Below are 16,754 nucleotides of genomic sequence, written 5' to 3' on the forward strand. Positions count from 1 at the left end.
ATTCTTTACCACTGAGCCACCTGGGAAGCCCCAGTTAATAAGTAGGTCATGTCAAAGATCATGCAGTAAAATTGATTTGTGGTAAAATGAATTTAAATATTAACACTTTATAAATATTTTTATTCTATGAGAACCATGATTAATAAAACATGCTAGTATTTATTTTTGTTTACTTAAGAAACACACGCATAACATGTCCATCAAGCCTCATACTATCTGGGTTCCTCTGAGTAAGAACTGTATAAAATATTTAATAGAAAAAAGTATAGTCTACCTGTTTGTCCAGGGAAAATAACAATTTCTCCTGCTAAATAAAAGCTAATGATTAATTTAACACAAATTTCAGACACTCTCTGTTTAAGGTCCTAGGACATGTAGTAGGCAAAGGGAATACAGAGAGCAATGAGAATTAAACTCTGTAATCAAAAGATATACTATCCATGAGAGAAGAAGAGACAAATGTAAAATTAACAACAGTGCAATGTCATTTTAAATAAATTGCAATGTGGCAACTGAGCTGAGGCTTTAAGCACTTGGAGATGTTTCCTCTCTGATTACTTGTTCAAACTTAACAATTCAGAAAATATAGAAAAGCACAGGCAAGTTTAAGGGGGAAAAAAAAAAGCACAAGTTCTCCCACCAGGGGGGAACCACCATTCACATTTTAGTTTATTTTTTATTACATGCTTTTTGGTTTTGCTTTTTAGATTTGCTTAAAACAACACATGCATATGGCAAAAAGTTCAAATTGTAAAGAAAGGCATACCATTGAAAAATGTAAAACGTTCACTCCCCAAAGATATGTCCAAATAAATTTCTAGGCCCAAGATGGAGTTGCTCCTGCTGGGGGTGTCACGTTAGCAAACTTAAAACTTCAAGTTCCTGTAAAAGGTCACCTTGACCAGAAACTCAGTACACCCAGTCAGTCAATCTTCTCAAACGCCATACTTTTTAGGCTGTATACCTATTTCCTTGTTCCTTAATCTTTCTAAATAAGGTCAGATACACAACCGCAGGCGATCAAACTCTTGATTGCCTTGCTGCTTTTAATGCTGTATTAAGCTCGTTCTTGCCCAAACTCCCTGGGGGAGTGCGCCACTGCTTGTGAGTCACCGTACTCTTCCAACCATGAATTGTTTTCACTCGAGTAAAGGACATTACACTCGTTACTAAATTGTCTTGATTTTTGCCATCTGACAGGTAGACAGTTTCCTTGTGAATCTGAAATTAAGAATTAATTCGAAACTAATGCATAAAACTATTCACAAATGCATATATTCCTTAAAATGTATAGAGTATCACATTCTCTAGATAAGTGTTCTGCAATCTTGCTTTCCCCAACTACACAGAGAAATATCCTTTATTCCTATTCCTAGCACAGCTCGCCCTTATTGCATTGCGTGCTCGGCTGCTAACCAGAGGGACTGCAGTGCAGACGACGCCAGTAGGTGGGAGACAGGATCGTTTCAGGATGCGGAGAATTAAGGGACCCGATTGTGGGTTCGGGCGGGGGAGAGCTAGCCAGTTGAACCAATTTGGTTGGCATATAGGGTATTAGAAAGTGAGATGATGATACTGGATGCTTGGGGCTGGTGCACTGAGACGACCCAGAGGGATGGTACGGGGAGGGATGAGGGAGGGGGGTTCAGGATGGGGAACACGTGTATACCTATGGCGGATTCATGTTGATGTATGGCAAAACCAATACAATATTGTAAAGTAATTAACCTCCAATTAAAATAAACAAATTTATATTAAAAAATAAATAAATACACTCCCTCAGCCTCACCACTTTGGGAAAAAAAAAAAGTGAGATGACTTGGGGCCAGAGGACGAATGCTGTAGTATCCCAGGCCAGTATTTTAGACTTTATTTACCTTTTGCAGTGGAGAGGTGAGTTAAGTCAGTTGTTTTGCGTGAGTTATGGGTTGTTTGAAGGGCTTGACAAGCTGAGAAATGTCCAGAAAGGAGCTCTAGGGTTGGAAAAACTGCAGGGCTGGTTTGTATTCTAGCTTTTAGTGCTCCCTCCCCAGTCAAAGAAAAAAATTTTTTGTCCACCCCGCGGGCTACAGCTTTTCCTTTTACCTAGGCCGGGAGCTAGGGCAGACCTTTCGGAAGTCTACCAAACCAGACCCGGCAATCTTCATCCGCCCCGCCCCCTCCCCGCCCCCTCCTCCCCGCGCCGCGGGAATTCCGAGATCCGGGTGGGCCTCCTTCTAGGCGCTCTGAAGAGTAGGGATGGGATCCTGAGACCGCCAATCAGATATCTCGGATACCCGGATGTGAAGCGGTGAGCCTTACAAAGGCAAGTTTCCACCCAGAGCTTCGTCAGGGTACAGTGGCCAATAAGCATGTCTCAGAAGATAAATGACAGGAAATATAACCAGTTACAAACTAGTTTCTCCCACGCATGTGGAAATTCTCTAGATTAGTCTAATCCACTACTGATTGTGATTGGATAGAATTGTGAAGAGCGGTAGAACTGTCTAATGAGAAGCGGGAGCGAGAAAACTCGCAGCCAATAGGAGGATTCTCAGAAGAGGGGCGGGCCTAGGCCTTCGCCTCGGCGGCAGAGGAGACTCGGGGGCCATTTTGTGAAGAGGCGAAGACTGAGCGATTGCGACCGCGTTGCCGACCTCGAGCAGCAATCGGCTTCTTCACGTAGAACCCAGGGGTAGGAGATTCAGAATCGAATCTCTTCTCCCTTCCCCCTCCTGGTAAGTGGAGGGAGCGGAAGCAGAGGAAGCGCTGGGTTCTTTGGGGAGCGCGAGGTGGAGTGGGAGAGAGGACGAGGGAACCTTCCCCTCGGTAGAGTAAGCAGGCCCCCATTTATTCTCCGGTTTGGGGGATTAGATCTTACGCGGAGAGTTTTCTAGGCCGCAGCCCTTGAGTAGATTTTTAACCCAGTGTTCTCTAGGCCACAATCGGCAGGGAAAATGCTGTTTTTCTTTTTCGCTTTCTTGTGTTAACGGCTGTCCTTTAATTTTCGGTGACCATGAGGACTCTGAGATTGTGAAACGGATGATCAAAGATGCTCATGAATGTAGTTCAAGTTAATGTAGTGCCGATGCTTCCTGTTAAATTTTAAAATTAAGTGGGGGATGGGGAAGGGTTATCAAGCAGAAATTTTTTGTACCGCAAGCCTCCAAATTCTGGAGCGTACCGCAGGGTATAAATATGAAAACAATAGTTTTAATATTTTACTGATTACTTTTTAGTTTACGCCTCTCTGAACAAATGATGGACCTCGAAATATTTTCAGTTTTATTTAAAAAATTGTAATCTGATTTACATATTAACAGTAATAATTAAAGCTGGATTTTTATCTGCAGGTTACAAATCACTTGAAATATATAAGTTAGTGGAACTTGCTTGAGGTAGGTATACTATCTTTCTTAGACAGAAACCGAGGCATGAGTGTTGATTGCCTGGGCCATATTAATCAGGCGAACTAGTAAGGAATTTGGTCTCCAGGTTAAGTCAAGTGGCTTTACCTCCCCGTTGAAATCGTAGATGTTAAAAGTAATTACAGCAAGGACTAGCGGTAACTGGAAATACCCAAACTGCTCTTGGGGAAAAGATTATGAGTATTGCGTTTATTAATGTGACGTCCTAAGATTTTGTGAAGTTTGATTTTCGGGATATCTGGCATTAATTTTCCGGACCATCCCAAAGTTGGCAAAAATGCATAATTATATGCTTTTTGTTAAGCAGGTATTATGGTGGTTACTATTTGCTAAGCCCTGAAAATTACTAAACAGTTTTTGCCAGGTTTTTAAAAATTACATAAGTTTCAAAGTATCACATTCACTTATCCAAGAAATCGCTTTTTTTTCATCTTTGTGTAAGATTTAGGTGATTTTGTTTTTCATAATGTGTTAAACATTCACAAAAAGTAATGTTAAGTATAGTTTAAGCCCATACTGGGTAAATTTGTCCCTTAGGAACAGAAGCTAAAACTGTTACTGTAGGTAGCTATGTATCGATCCCTTAGCATATAGATTTTGTAATAGAATCAAAAGCTTTGCCTTAAAAAAAATAGAAGCTTAAGCATTTAGATTGTCACATGGACTTTAAAAGGGCAATAATTGGTTAATTTAGGAAATCATACGCCTAATATTGTTGGCAAATAAAGAGAAATGTAGGAAATCAGTATTTAAGAATGGTTAAATTCTTAGATGGAAATAAAATTATTTGAAGTGCACTTTTCTTGTCTTGAGGTGTTAGAAATGGGTTCCTTAGGATCAGCATGTACCAAGGTAACAGTTTAATATCACTCATCTGGAATGATTTGGCCACAAATCAATCTGAAATAACTGTAGGTTTGATTCAAATAGATAGGCATTAGTAACATTTTCATGTTGGCTGGAGAAGAGGGATTTAAGAAGGATGGCTTAAGCTGGAGGACTCTGTTTCCCATGCTCATGCCTCCTGCTGTTTTCTTTGGTAGAGGATATAAACACACATTATTCCTGATTAGGTCTCTAGAGGGTTTTGCATAGTTGTGTGACCTTGTTTTGGATGGAATTGCTGTTAGAAACACAGAATAAGCTCCAAAATAGCTAATTTTTCTAATCTTAAAGATTAATTTATATTAACTGGTGGATGTGTGAGATGTCAAGTGGGAAGTGTGACAGTTGAAAAAACCCTGGTCTAGGAGTTAAGAGAACTGGATTTTTCCCCTCCTGCTGCTTATAAAGTCAGTTAAACTTTATGAAATTCAGTTTTATATTTATAAGGGGTCTTAACAAGAGCCCTGGGGCTTCAGAAACTCAAGGGCAAGGCCTCCAGCCCAGCCTGCCCTGTTGTCACGGGGGTGTGTGAACCCAAAGCCTCCTGTCTTACTCATGTATACCCCTTTAGCATTCCCTCCAGAGAGGGTCCTCCTGCCCCCAACCTAGGTAAATGCAAGATCCGCCTTTCCCACCAGGGCTGCCAAAAACTGGCCTGCTTTCCCCACCAGAATGATGTTGTTATTGCGAACCAGGGAAACAGGAAAAAAGGTACAGTCTCTATCCTCACGGAGAAGGCGATGGCACCCCAGTACTCTTGCCTGGAAAATCCCATGGGCAAAGGAGCCTGGTAGGCTGCAGTCCATGGGGTCGCAGAAGAGTCAGACACGACTGAGCGACTTCATTTTCACTTTCATGCATTGGAGAAGGACATGGCAAACCACTCCAGTGTTCCTGCCTGGGGAATCCCAGGGACAGGGGAGCCTGGTGGGCTGCCATCTGTGGGGTGACACAGAGTCGGACACGACTGAAGCAACTTAGACTTCTTACCTCTTAATGTCTATTTTCTGTAATTAAAGTGATTTTTTGCCAGAAGGCTAAATAGTGTGCAGAAATAGTTTTATTGTTGACAGCAGTTTTTGTATATTAGTAATTACTGTTTACTGTCTTAATAACAGTATTTCAGTCTTCAGATCATTTAATTAGTTGTCTTTGGGGAACATTATTTGCTCATACTTAATATATACTCATTCATTCTCATTGGGACCAGGGAGGCTTAAAATTTTGTACAGAATAGATTTACTAGATAGTTGACTATGGTGAAAATCAGAACTTTAAGATGTAGCATAGCTGCATGTGTTCTCTTAGACATTGGAAATCTGAGGTTTATAAAGGGAAAAGGGATTTCTGTAGGGCTTTATGGTATAGCATTTAGTGTGGTAGGTTATAATTTTCGAGTTACTATGTTTCGATCCTAATTAGGGGATAGAGATTCCTTATTAAACTCTACACAGTGGTTCTTAAACATGAGCAGACATTAGGACCAGCAAGAGGGCTGGTTAAAACATTGTTGGGCTCTCCATCACCACTTTCTAATAAAGTCAGTCTGGGGTAGACCCTGTTAATGTGCGTTTCTAGTATGTGCCGCGCTATCTTAGTTGGCAGCCCTCACTTTGAGAATACCGCTTTAGAAGAAGGTATGCAAATCTCCTAGAGATTTGACAAAGTATAAACTACAGGTGTACTATTAATTGCAAAAGTTACAATTTGGTGTTAACTTGGTTAATCATTTTTATGAGGGGTAGCTCATCAATTAAGCATAGTATCTTGGAAGACATCTTAAGTTCTTAAATTTGAAAGATGTAAATGTTTTACATTACTTTCTAATCTTATAACATGTTTGCAGAGGATTTGTTTGTAGCTGAACCAGTTATTTAACACCCTGACGTTATTGAGTACCAAATTCAGGCTGTGATTCCAAAGAAGAAAACTGAATGTCTCACCATAACTGAACATCCCTTACACTTACACATTCAAAATGTATATTTGAATGTACATTCAAATAATTGTACATTTTCTGTAACTTTTTTTAATAGTTTGTACATTTCTAACATTTAACACATCAGTTAAAATTTAACACAGTCTAAGCGTAAAAGTAGCTTATTTGGTTTGCTACTTCTCAAAAATAGATTTAATAGTACCTTTTCCATTGCTTTAGTCATTAATTTGTAATTGACTTAAGGAACACTTTTTAAAAGCTCAGCTTACTTTTTTTTAGTTCACTGACATTTGGAAAGGAGAATAAAACCTCATGGCTGAATATTAAAATGCAAGTACAGTCATTCTTATTGCTCAAAGACCTACAATCTAATTGCAAATCTTAGCCAGTCTGTTGTGACGGTATGTATCAGATTCTTAGAATTGCTGTCTTGGAATTAGCAGTATGTACTATTTGTAAACAGTGGGACCACAAAGAAACAAACACCTTTTTGCCTGTTTTTTTTTTTTTTAACATTGTGTAGTCAGTAGCCATAATAATCTTTTTTCCTTCATCTGACTTTTCATTTTGTTACTGAGTGGATTCATGTGCTCTTGATTTAAACTGTTTCCCTGACAGATTTCCCTGACAGGTTTTACAGATTGACCACTCATTGGTTTTGAGACTACATGTCATCTTTAGTATGTATCTTCAGAGTAGACCCTTCCCCTTCAGTTTGTATGGTAGGAAGAGCTACCTGGGCCTAAAATTTAAAACACAGATCTGCTTTCCGATGTTTGACATTTGCTCACTTCATCTCTGTTTATCTGGTTTTTCTAAATTCTTTTTGGCCAAACTGATTATCAAGAGGAGTGTTTGAATGTGGATATTTTTTTGAGACCCTTAAGGGAATACAGGTGCATATGTAATTAAAATAGTCACCTACTGACATTGAAGAATTGTGAAGCCAGTCACTGGTAGAGGTGATAATTCTATAGAGGCTCTCCCCATCCAGTGGGATGTTATGTTTTACCAGAATGTTACATGAAATGGACAGATGTTTCTGTCTTGGGGGTTTAGGGCACAACATTTCTGAGGAACTCTGACTCAATCTGTCCCTTCTCCTTTCACAGGGCAGCAAGGCGAACCCCATCCCTACTCACTGGAGCTCAGCTTTGATTTTTAACCTCCCTTCCCCACCCTTCCAGAACACACACATTCCCATTCCAAAATTGATTTTATAAAGACATTTTAAACATAATGATGCAACTTGGTGTGCACTACGGCAAATTTACAGGTGGTTTTTTTTTTTTCAATTGTTTCCAAAAACGGGACTTGGATTTAAGATGTAATTTTTAAATTTCTATTTCTATTTTTTCTGCAGCAATTGGGTTAGAGGAGGAGGAGCCTTTTAGCCTCTCATAAACTGACCTCTCTACTTCCTCGTGTATTTTTAAGATTGATTGATGATGTGGAAAGGGCTTTGCTTGTCTGCTACTGAGAACTTTACCCTTGCGGTTTTTGTGGAAACTGCTTTTGGAAAGAGAAAAGAAATGAGCTTTACTGACTTGACATTTTTGCACCTCCCGTTTTTCTAATCTGGGCTATTTTTATTTTTGTTTTTTTACAGTGAGATTTTTTTGATCTTCAGCTACAGTAAGTTATTCCAATTTTTTTTTTACATTTTTCCTGACTTTCCGCTGATTTCCTTTTTATTGTTGTTACTAGTTACTATTATTTATTATACTTAATGATGGTGATGATGATGATGATAATGACACTGATGATTTTTAACCGGATTAAAATCGAGTTTTTCTGAATGTTCATTAAGAATTTCTCCGGCCTCCTGATTGACTTTGGAGTTTTACATCTTGGGAGAGAAAGTGAAGGCATTAGCATTTTTAAGTGGATTGATCACATGAACCTTTTCTCTCCCAACCCTCCCCCCTTGCCCTTATCCCCTTCCCCACGCTCGAAAGAATTTTACTGGCTGTTAAGTCTGTGACCTTATTTTTCCTGATCTTTAACTTAACTGTTTTAGAGCATCTCTGGACGTCTGTATTTTTTATTTTTTTATTTTTGTTTTTTTTTATTTTTAATCTTTCATTTGTTAAATTTTTAAACTGTGCTGCAATAAAATGTGTGTGGTATTACTTAACACCTATGATGGTGATGGCATTTTCTCAGAAAGCCATCCCCCTCCTGTTTCCCTTGAAATCCCATCCTGCTTTTCCTGTACACTACCCATCATCACAAACCACAAGCTGCAGCAACATGGATGCCCAGCCTGGAGCAGCAGCAGCCAGGATGACCTGGAGCCAGGGGGGCCTTCGGAACAGATGCACACCCTTCCTGGGTGATGGTAAGAGGTGTGAGGTCCACTTGGTTTCATTGGAAAGACTAGGAAATAACACCTGTTTAAGTTGATGCGGTGCAGGTGATAGCTTCTGGAAATGTTTAGGTTAGGCTTTTGTGTGTGCATCTCAAAAGATGCTTCCTAAGGAAGGACCCTTCAGGGTTTTTATACTAATGGAATTATGAGTGTCAAACTTGGGGTGCTGAGGGTTTTTCATAAAACAAAGAGCAGCTGAAGTTTACATATATTTTAGAATGAAAATGACATGTTTTAGTGATCAGCAAGACAAAAAAGTTAGGTGTTCATTTTTTCTTAGGTTATTGCAAATTAGTAAACATTTTCTGTCATTTAGAGTAATCTTTAGATTGTGACAATAAATTTGGATTCTATTCTATTTAGGCTTTTTTATCATTAAAATTCAGCATGAATCAACCCACAAGAAACATGCTTTGATATTGAAATGCTATCTGACTGGAAGATTTTTTTAAAAGAAAAGGATAAATAGACTTTTTAACCTCAGCAGGAAAATCTGTATAATCTCTGTATCCAAACCAGGAAAGATCAAGGATTGACCTGTTTTTCAGTGATTACTTCTGGCCCAGCTACATATTAGGGAATCGACTGTGTTCCAAAGGTTAATGAGACTGAATATTCACAAGAAAAATGCAGAGATTAATAAGGATGTGGATAGTCAAAGTGTTAAAAATAATAGCAACCTGTAGAAATCGCAGAGAGTAGGATACAGCTGAGGGACTAACATACAGTAATATTTTACTGACAACGGTGAAACGCTTTGATAATTCACTGGAGAGTTGCTTTAATATTGAGCTGGGGTAAGGCCAGGGGAGAAGTAGAGTGGCTTTTAAAGGTATACTTAGCTGTGTGTACAGGAGTGGATCACATACTTGACCCCTCCCCTTACTCCTATTGAACGTAAAATCTAGTTAAAGTGAAAACTGAAGGCAGCCTCAAAGGAAAGCAAAATGGGAGAAAATTAAGTAAAATGTTGTGAGGTTACCTGGAAGAGGAATGGAAAATTTTCTTTTAGGTCCAGGTTTTATTGATACCCTTTTAGAAATCCATTATTTTACGGGTCATGTTCTTCTGGTTTGTGGAATGCAAAAAAGTATAATGGTTCTTCAGGGACTCATAACCTTTTGAGAGAGACGGATGGATGATATAATGTCACTGTGGTTAAAGGTAGGCACAGAGCCTATAGAACTGTGCAATAGATGGGCACCTCATTGACTCTTAAAAGAGGTCAGGAAAGGCTTTTAGAGAGTTATGGCCAGATTATAAAAATTTTAATACCACGCCAAGAAATTTGTACTTTATCCAGAAACTGATGACTATTAAAAGATTCTGAACTGAGGAATGATATCAGATTTTCATTTTTAGAAATGTCATTGTAATAGCCATGAGGAAATGGCCATAGAGAAGAATGAGATTGGAGTAGGTGATAAGTAAGAAACTGGAATAGAGGGAAGAATAATGAACTGGCTTTACTGGCCAGTTCACTGGGCAAATATCACTGCCAAAAGCAATGGTACTGGGATTAGGAATCATTAAATTTAAGATTTGGTGGTGGCTGTGATATGAAGAGTGACAGATTTGGGAAGATTCCCAGCTTTCAAGTTAGAAATGTTGTTTATTAAACATTTGCGTGCTTATCTGAAAATCACCACTAGGCTTGGGCATATACAGGTGAACAACACATACTGTCTCTTGCCCTCTTGAGTATTATAGACCATTGAGAGGAGAGAGAAAAGAATAGCACTTTCACAGTCTAGACCCATGAAGGAAAAGAGATGATAGTTCAGGGAGCCAGATACAGATACGGCAGTGAAAGGGTGCTGCCAGCAAAGAGACCTTAGGAGCTGGCTTATGTTGAAATTGAGGTCAGAAGTTGGATTATCTTAGAAAGCCCAGATGGGTGAGGGTGGGTTGGGTAGGAGGGAGTTGGCCTCAGTGCAAGAAATCCTACTATAAAATAAGTCACCAGGAATACAGAGAAAAGACATGAAGTTGGAAAGGTAGGTGAGAACCAAGCATAGTATATGGGCCCATGTTTAATATCTAGATTACTTCAGACACAATAGGAATTTGTTTGAGGACTTTGGAGATTGGAGAGATCTGGTTACTTTATTGAAATTTCCTTTTGGCAGTTGTGTGGGTAATGTTAGTAATGAAGACTAAGTGTAAGTAGGACTAAAGACTAGGTTAGAAGACTTGTTAAAATAGGCCACCATCTATTCATCTTTTGAAGAAGATAGTAATCCTAGGCCTGAGGGTACTTGGCCTGGTTTTTCAAATGAGATTTCTTTGTGTGTATTAATGAACAAGAGTTTGAAGAGGATATTTAGTTAGGCTTTAGAAGGTTATTTCTCTAACATCCCTGTTGAGTCAGACCTGACATAATAGCTTTCCTATTTGAAAGGAAAAATGCAATACAAAAACTTCAGTTTCTTGAAAGTGGTAAACGGGAAACTTAACCATTTGTCCATTACTGTTAAAGTTCCTGTGTTAACTTAATTATCGTAACCTTATGTAAATATTACTGTCTTTAACATTTTGGAGATGAGACTATTCGAGCACAGATTTGCATAATTTGCCCAAAGCTAGACATACCTAATAAATGTCAAGTGAGGTATGGATTCAACCCAAGCAGTTAAAACTACAGATACCAAGTCTTAATCATACTAGACTGACTACTTGACATGTGAAGTATTCTAGAAAAACATCTTTAATTTGATTAAAATGCCTAAAACAAAAAACTGCTCTGGACTTCTGTTTTTAGCAAGTTTTAAGCAAAATGTCATTGTTAAACTATTTTGTTCAGTTTACAACAGTTTAAATAGCATGAAGTATCCAAGGTAATTATTTGGGTAGATACAGGCTTGTAGTATAATTCTGAAGACTCTTTGGTTGTAGCAACATTCTTTAGGGAAATAATAAACATTTAAAAGTGAGTTTCAGTTGAGAGAAAAAAATAATCGTATAATTTATGGTTTTTAAAAATGTGTAACCCAGAGGGATTTGCTAAATCCAGTGGTCCTTTCAATCCTTATCATGCTTTTTGGTATGATTTAACCAGTAGAGCTGCCACTTTAAAACTATTTTTTACTTAGCTTCCAGGTTTTATTCTCTTTCTGGCTATTCCTTCTCCCACTTAGCTCTGTGGTTCAGTTCTTCCACTTCCCTGGGTCATTTCATTCAGTCACATGATTTTCTATACTATCTATAAGCTGATGATGCCCAAACATATATCACCAGCCTGGACTTCTCTTTATTGTCTCTATCCAGTTACCCACCTGACAGCTTCCGTGAGTGTTAAGTATGTATTAGTTTAAAAGTCCAAAACTGGGTTCCTGCTCTTTTCTCAAACCAGTTTCTTCTGCAGTGTTGCCCATTTCAGTTAATGAAACTGGCGTTTTCATGTCAAGCCAGACTTTGGTTAGCCATCCTTGACTTTTTTTTTCTCTCATACCTCATCTTTGGCATTGTAGAAAACACTGTCATTTCTGCCTTTAAATTATAACCAGGATTCACCACTCATTCTGCTGTGACTTGATCCAATTTCAAGTCATCATTTGTCTTTGGCACATTATTGCAATAGATTTATATTTCTTTTATACCTCCACCCCAGTGTGTGGTAGCTAGATTGATCCTGTTAGAATAATAATGTTTGAAAAATGTATTGCCTGAGTTTCTGGTTTGAAACTCACTTAATAGCTGCCTAGTTCAGCATTCAAGTCAAAATTGTATTGTGATCTACAGGATGTGCTGTATGATGTGTTATGCACCTCCTCCTCTTTAATTGTGTGCTACTCTGCTTCAGCCACGCTGGCCTCCTTAACTGAGATTTGGATGTACCAAATGTTCCTACCTCAGAAGCCTTTTTGGGCGGGGGCTGGGGGGGAGGTGGGTTTTCTTCCTCAGACAGGTTGGATTCCTCAGTTCATTTTCGTTCTTACTCAGAGGTCATCACCTCAGTGTTTTCTCTCACTTAGCCTTCTAACTGCTCTTTAGCACTTTTCATCAGCTCACATATTATAGAAGTTTATTTTCTTCTGTGTAAGATACAGAGAAATATCTGGAAAAATAAACGTGAAACACCATTGATGGATTACTTCTGGACAAGCGGGAAGGACTTAGGGTTAGAAGGAAACTTGTTTGTGTGTTCAAAGACCATTATTGAGCAACACAACAGTATTTTGCTTCTAATTAAACCTAAAACTCCTTATTGTTGATATACTTCAGCTCTTTGACTTTATGTCTGAATATAAATAGCATAACTGGCTTCTGTGGTAGTTTAGTAAGCGACTTTTTTTAGTTGTAAAAGCAGCCTTAAATTAGGTTTGCCTGTGATGGAATGAGTCCCATTAGCATTTGAGGATGTAGGCTGATGTATTGCTGGTGATGGAGCTTTAATAAAAATTTGAAAGAACTTTGTCATTTTTTAAGGATTTATTCTCTACTGGGAATACATAGCTATTTTTAAGCAGTAGCCATAGGAAAGGAAATGGCAACCCACTCCAGTATCATTGCCTGGAAAATCTCATGGACAGAGGAGTCTGGTGGGCTACAGTCCATGGGGTTGAAAAGAGTTGGGCATGACTAAGGACTAACACAGTAGACTAAGGGCTTCGTAGGTGACTCAGTGGTCAGGAATCTGCCTGCAAATGGAGGAGACACAGGTTCCATTCTTGGGTTGGGGAGATCCCCTGGACTAGGAAATGGCAATCCACTCCAGTACTCTTGCCTGGAAAATTCCGTGGACGGAGGAACCTGGTGGGCTTCATCTGTGGAGTCTCAGAGTCAGACACGACTGAGCACACATATAGTAGATTAAAGGGCATCTGAGTTTTTCTTCCTATCTAATCTGATTCCAGTTTGACCTTTCTGAAATACTCTTCCTGTTTATTGTTTAGATTAACCTATGGCTTTTGAGTTGGTTTCAGAACTAATATAACTCCCTGGAAATTCATTGAACCAGTCTTAGGCTTTTCTAACTTGTCTGGAATAACATTTAGGAATAGTTGAGTACATGTTAAATGAAAAATCTCCCTTAGTCCTCTTACTAAATTCTGAATTCTGAAAATTGTGTAACCATAGCGTCTTTGCCTTAGTAGTTTTGTGATAACTTTAAGAAACTTTACAGCTAAAATTGAGGTAGTAAAGTGTGCTTTCCAAGGAAAAAATTTCCCTTGTTAATCCTTGAAAGTTTGTTGGCTTCCTGTGTTGGAATTAATGGTTTGTGTTAAGATGTAGTTTTACTAAGAATTTAAAAGGAAGATTAATCAGAGGACTTGATTGATGCGGATTTTAAAAGAAGTTACCCCCATCTTTATTTTAGCCTTAATCCAAATTAAGCAATGCATGTACATATAAAATTTAGAAAATGCAATGGAGGCCCATCAAAAAGGCGTACTTACCCATCCAGAATAAAAGTTTTGATGTGTCCTTTCAGACTTTTTCTTATTTTTTTTTGGTGTATGTATGCTTTTGAAAAAGTAATGTCCTACATATGACTCCTGTCTATGGGATTTCCCAGGCAAGAATACTGGAATGGGTTGCCCTTTCCTCCTCCACGGGCTCTTCCTGACCCAGGGATTGAACCTGCCTCTCCTGTGTCTCCTGCATTGGCAGGCAGGTTATTTACCACCAAACCACCTGGAAGGCTCCCTACATGACACATACATTTAAGTAGTCTTTTTTTTTTTTTTTTTTCCAGCATGAACGTAACATCAATATAAGATGTTATTAGATACAGCTCTCCTAAAGATTTTAATAACTGCAGAGTATTACATTGCATACTTACACAATGTTCTTGCTTACTATTGCGTACTCTATTGTTGAGTTCTTAGGTTTTTCCTTTTAAAAGCAATTGAACAGTCTGACAGCTAAGATTTTGTGAATAACCCTTAGTTATTTGCTTAGAATTAAGCCCTAGAAGTATAACTTCAAGAGCATGCATGTTTTAAAAGCTTCAATCTAGGTTGCTCTCTGAAAAAGGTAAAAATAATTTACTTAATGTAAGTGATCACTGATATTTGACTTCTAATTTTGTTAATTTCTTGAGTCTTTTTCATTAGGTTTCAGGGTTTGGTCCTGAAATTTAAATGTTTTCATGTTTGATAAGTCTATTACTTGAAGAGTAACAATGTTTAAAGAGTTAATACATTTTCTGAGTAAAAGGCTGCTGCCAGGTTAATTGCTAGGAACTTGTCCAGCTTTGGCAAATTGGGGGTAATCTTGTTTTTATCTATACCTGCATCCATTCCCTTCCCTTCGTGTTATTTTGAAGTAAATAAATAATTGATTTATTTCATCTATAGCTATTTCAGTGTTTCTTTGAAAGATAAGGACTCTTAGCACACAGAAACATGTAATATATTTGAAGACCCTAAGGTACTACTCTGAGGACTGAAGAAGGCATTCTCTAGTTGTGTTTTTTCTATGGAAATGGTAACTTGGATGACTGTTTTTTTGCTTACGTGTTATGTTTTGCTTATTCCTTCCTAGAATTTGGAAACTTCTATTAATCAGAGATAAGTGTGAAATTTTGAGTGAGAAGCTTGGTAATGATTATCCTCATGTGTGATAAAATTGAGTTTTCAGGCTAGCAAAAGATGGAATTTGCTGTACTTCATATACATTTTGGGCTTTCCAAGTGGCGCTAGTGGTAAAGAACCTGCCTGCCAATGCATGAGACGTAAGAAACTCGGGTTCAATCCCTGTGTTACGAAGGTCCCCTGGAGGAAGAAATGGCAATCCACTCCAGTATTCTTGCTTGGAGAATGCCATGGACAGAGCAGCCTGGCAGGCTATAGTCGATAGGATCACAAACAGACACAACTGAAGCAACTTAGCACACATACACATTTTACTGCTAAATTCTGGGATTGTGTGTTAGTTGCTTGGATCTGAGAGATGGAGAATGATGTAGTAACTTTAAGTTGGGTTTGCTTATTAAAAATTATTTTGTTGTACCATCAGATTTTTTGTTCTCAATTCAGAAATCTGTGACAGTTTTTCATCAGTTTGATCAGAGAACCTGACTTCAACTGACATGAGATTATTTATAGTCTTTGTTATATTTAGTGACTATACTTACGTATTATTGCAGAAATGTTAATGTATTATATCTGGTAGCTGGATGCTTGCCCAGATCCCACTCGCTGTTACATAGCAAAACTATAGTATTATCTTTGCAAAATCTGAAAAGTCTTGATTTTTTTCCCCTGATTTTGTCTCCTGGTGAGACTTTAAAAAGTTTATTTGTTGTTACTAAAGGTTCAGTTTGAGTTCACTGATAACATTGAAGCTTTCTACAAGATAATGAAGTCTTATGTGTAAGTATTGTTGACCCTTGCTATTCAGACTGATCCACAGCAGTAGCATATCATTATCATTATCTGGAAGCTTCTTAGAAATACAGAATACAATGTCCTACCCTTTCACTCCTTTTTATTACTTGGGAATTGGAAATTTTAATAGACTTTCTGACAAGTGTGTTTGCTCTTCGGGGAGCATAGCTGAGGGTCATAAAGTAGCCACATTATATGTAAATGTGAGATAATGCAGTATTAAAGATGACTCTTATGTACAAATTTTGAATAATGACTCTTCCCAAATAGAATTAAAAATCAAGTAATTTCCATCAAGCAATCTGAATAAATGTCTGAGCCACTTAAGCTAGTAATCAGATATACATGCCATCCTGAAATGTGTGTATTTTGAATTATCTGAGCTCTTAGGGAAATCATATATAATGTGACCAATGTGTAATTATTTCTCGGCAATAAATGATAGCTGAAACATTTGAAAAATGTAACTTTGCAGGTCAAGGTGGCTCTTAAGTTATGACCATTTTTTTCTTTTCCCAGCTTTTGAGACAACAAAACAGAATAATGAATTTCTTTCACCTCGATTGCTGTGTTTGCTTTTTCTCAAATGTTTTGCTGAAAACAGTCAAGATTTATTGACCTTACTGAAGTAATTCTTTTGCTATGAAAAGCAGTCTCTTACATACTCCTAATGCTTACAGATTCAGGAACTTTTTTTCAAATGGTTTAAAATATTCTGAGGAAACAGTTGTTGATGGGGAGTTTTCCTGTATAGAAGTTGTTCTAGTTAAGAATATGATAGGTTTTTAAATGCTGTATTTTTCCCCTCTCCGTAAAGT

General features: G+C 38.0%; 1 protein-coding gene across 4 annotated transcripts in view; it reads left to right on the forward strand.

Annotated features, from left to right (window-relative positions):
- Nucleotides 1-2,580: 2,580 nt before the first annotated feature.
- The window catches only part of HNRNPC (heterogeneous nuclear ribonucleoprotein C), a 45,504-nt gene continuing 31,330 nt past the window's right edge, over nucleotides 2,581-16,754 (forward strand). For all 4 annotated transcript variants that reach the window (XM_052647276.1, XM_052647277.1, XM_052647278.1 and 1 more), the window contains exons 1-2: nucleotides 2,581-2,717; nucleotides 7,841-7,866. The gene's annotated coding sequence lies outside the window, so the exon portion shown is untranslated. The remainder of the gene's footprint in view (nucleotides 2,718-7,840; nucleotides 7,867-16,754) is intronic.

Source organism: Budorcas taxicolor, chromosome 10, assembly GCF_023091745.1.
Source record: "Budorcas taxicolor isolate Tak-1 chromosome 10, Takin1.1, whole genome shotgun sequence".
Lineage (NCBI taxonomy): Eukaryota > Metazoa > Chordata > Mammalia > Artiodactyla > Bovidae > Budorcas > Budorcas taxicolor.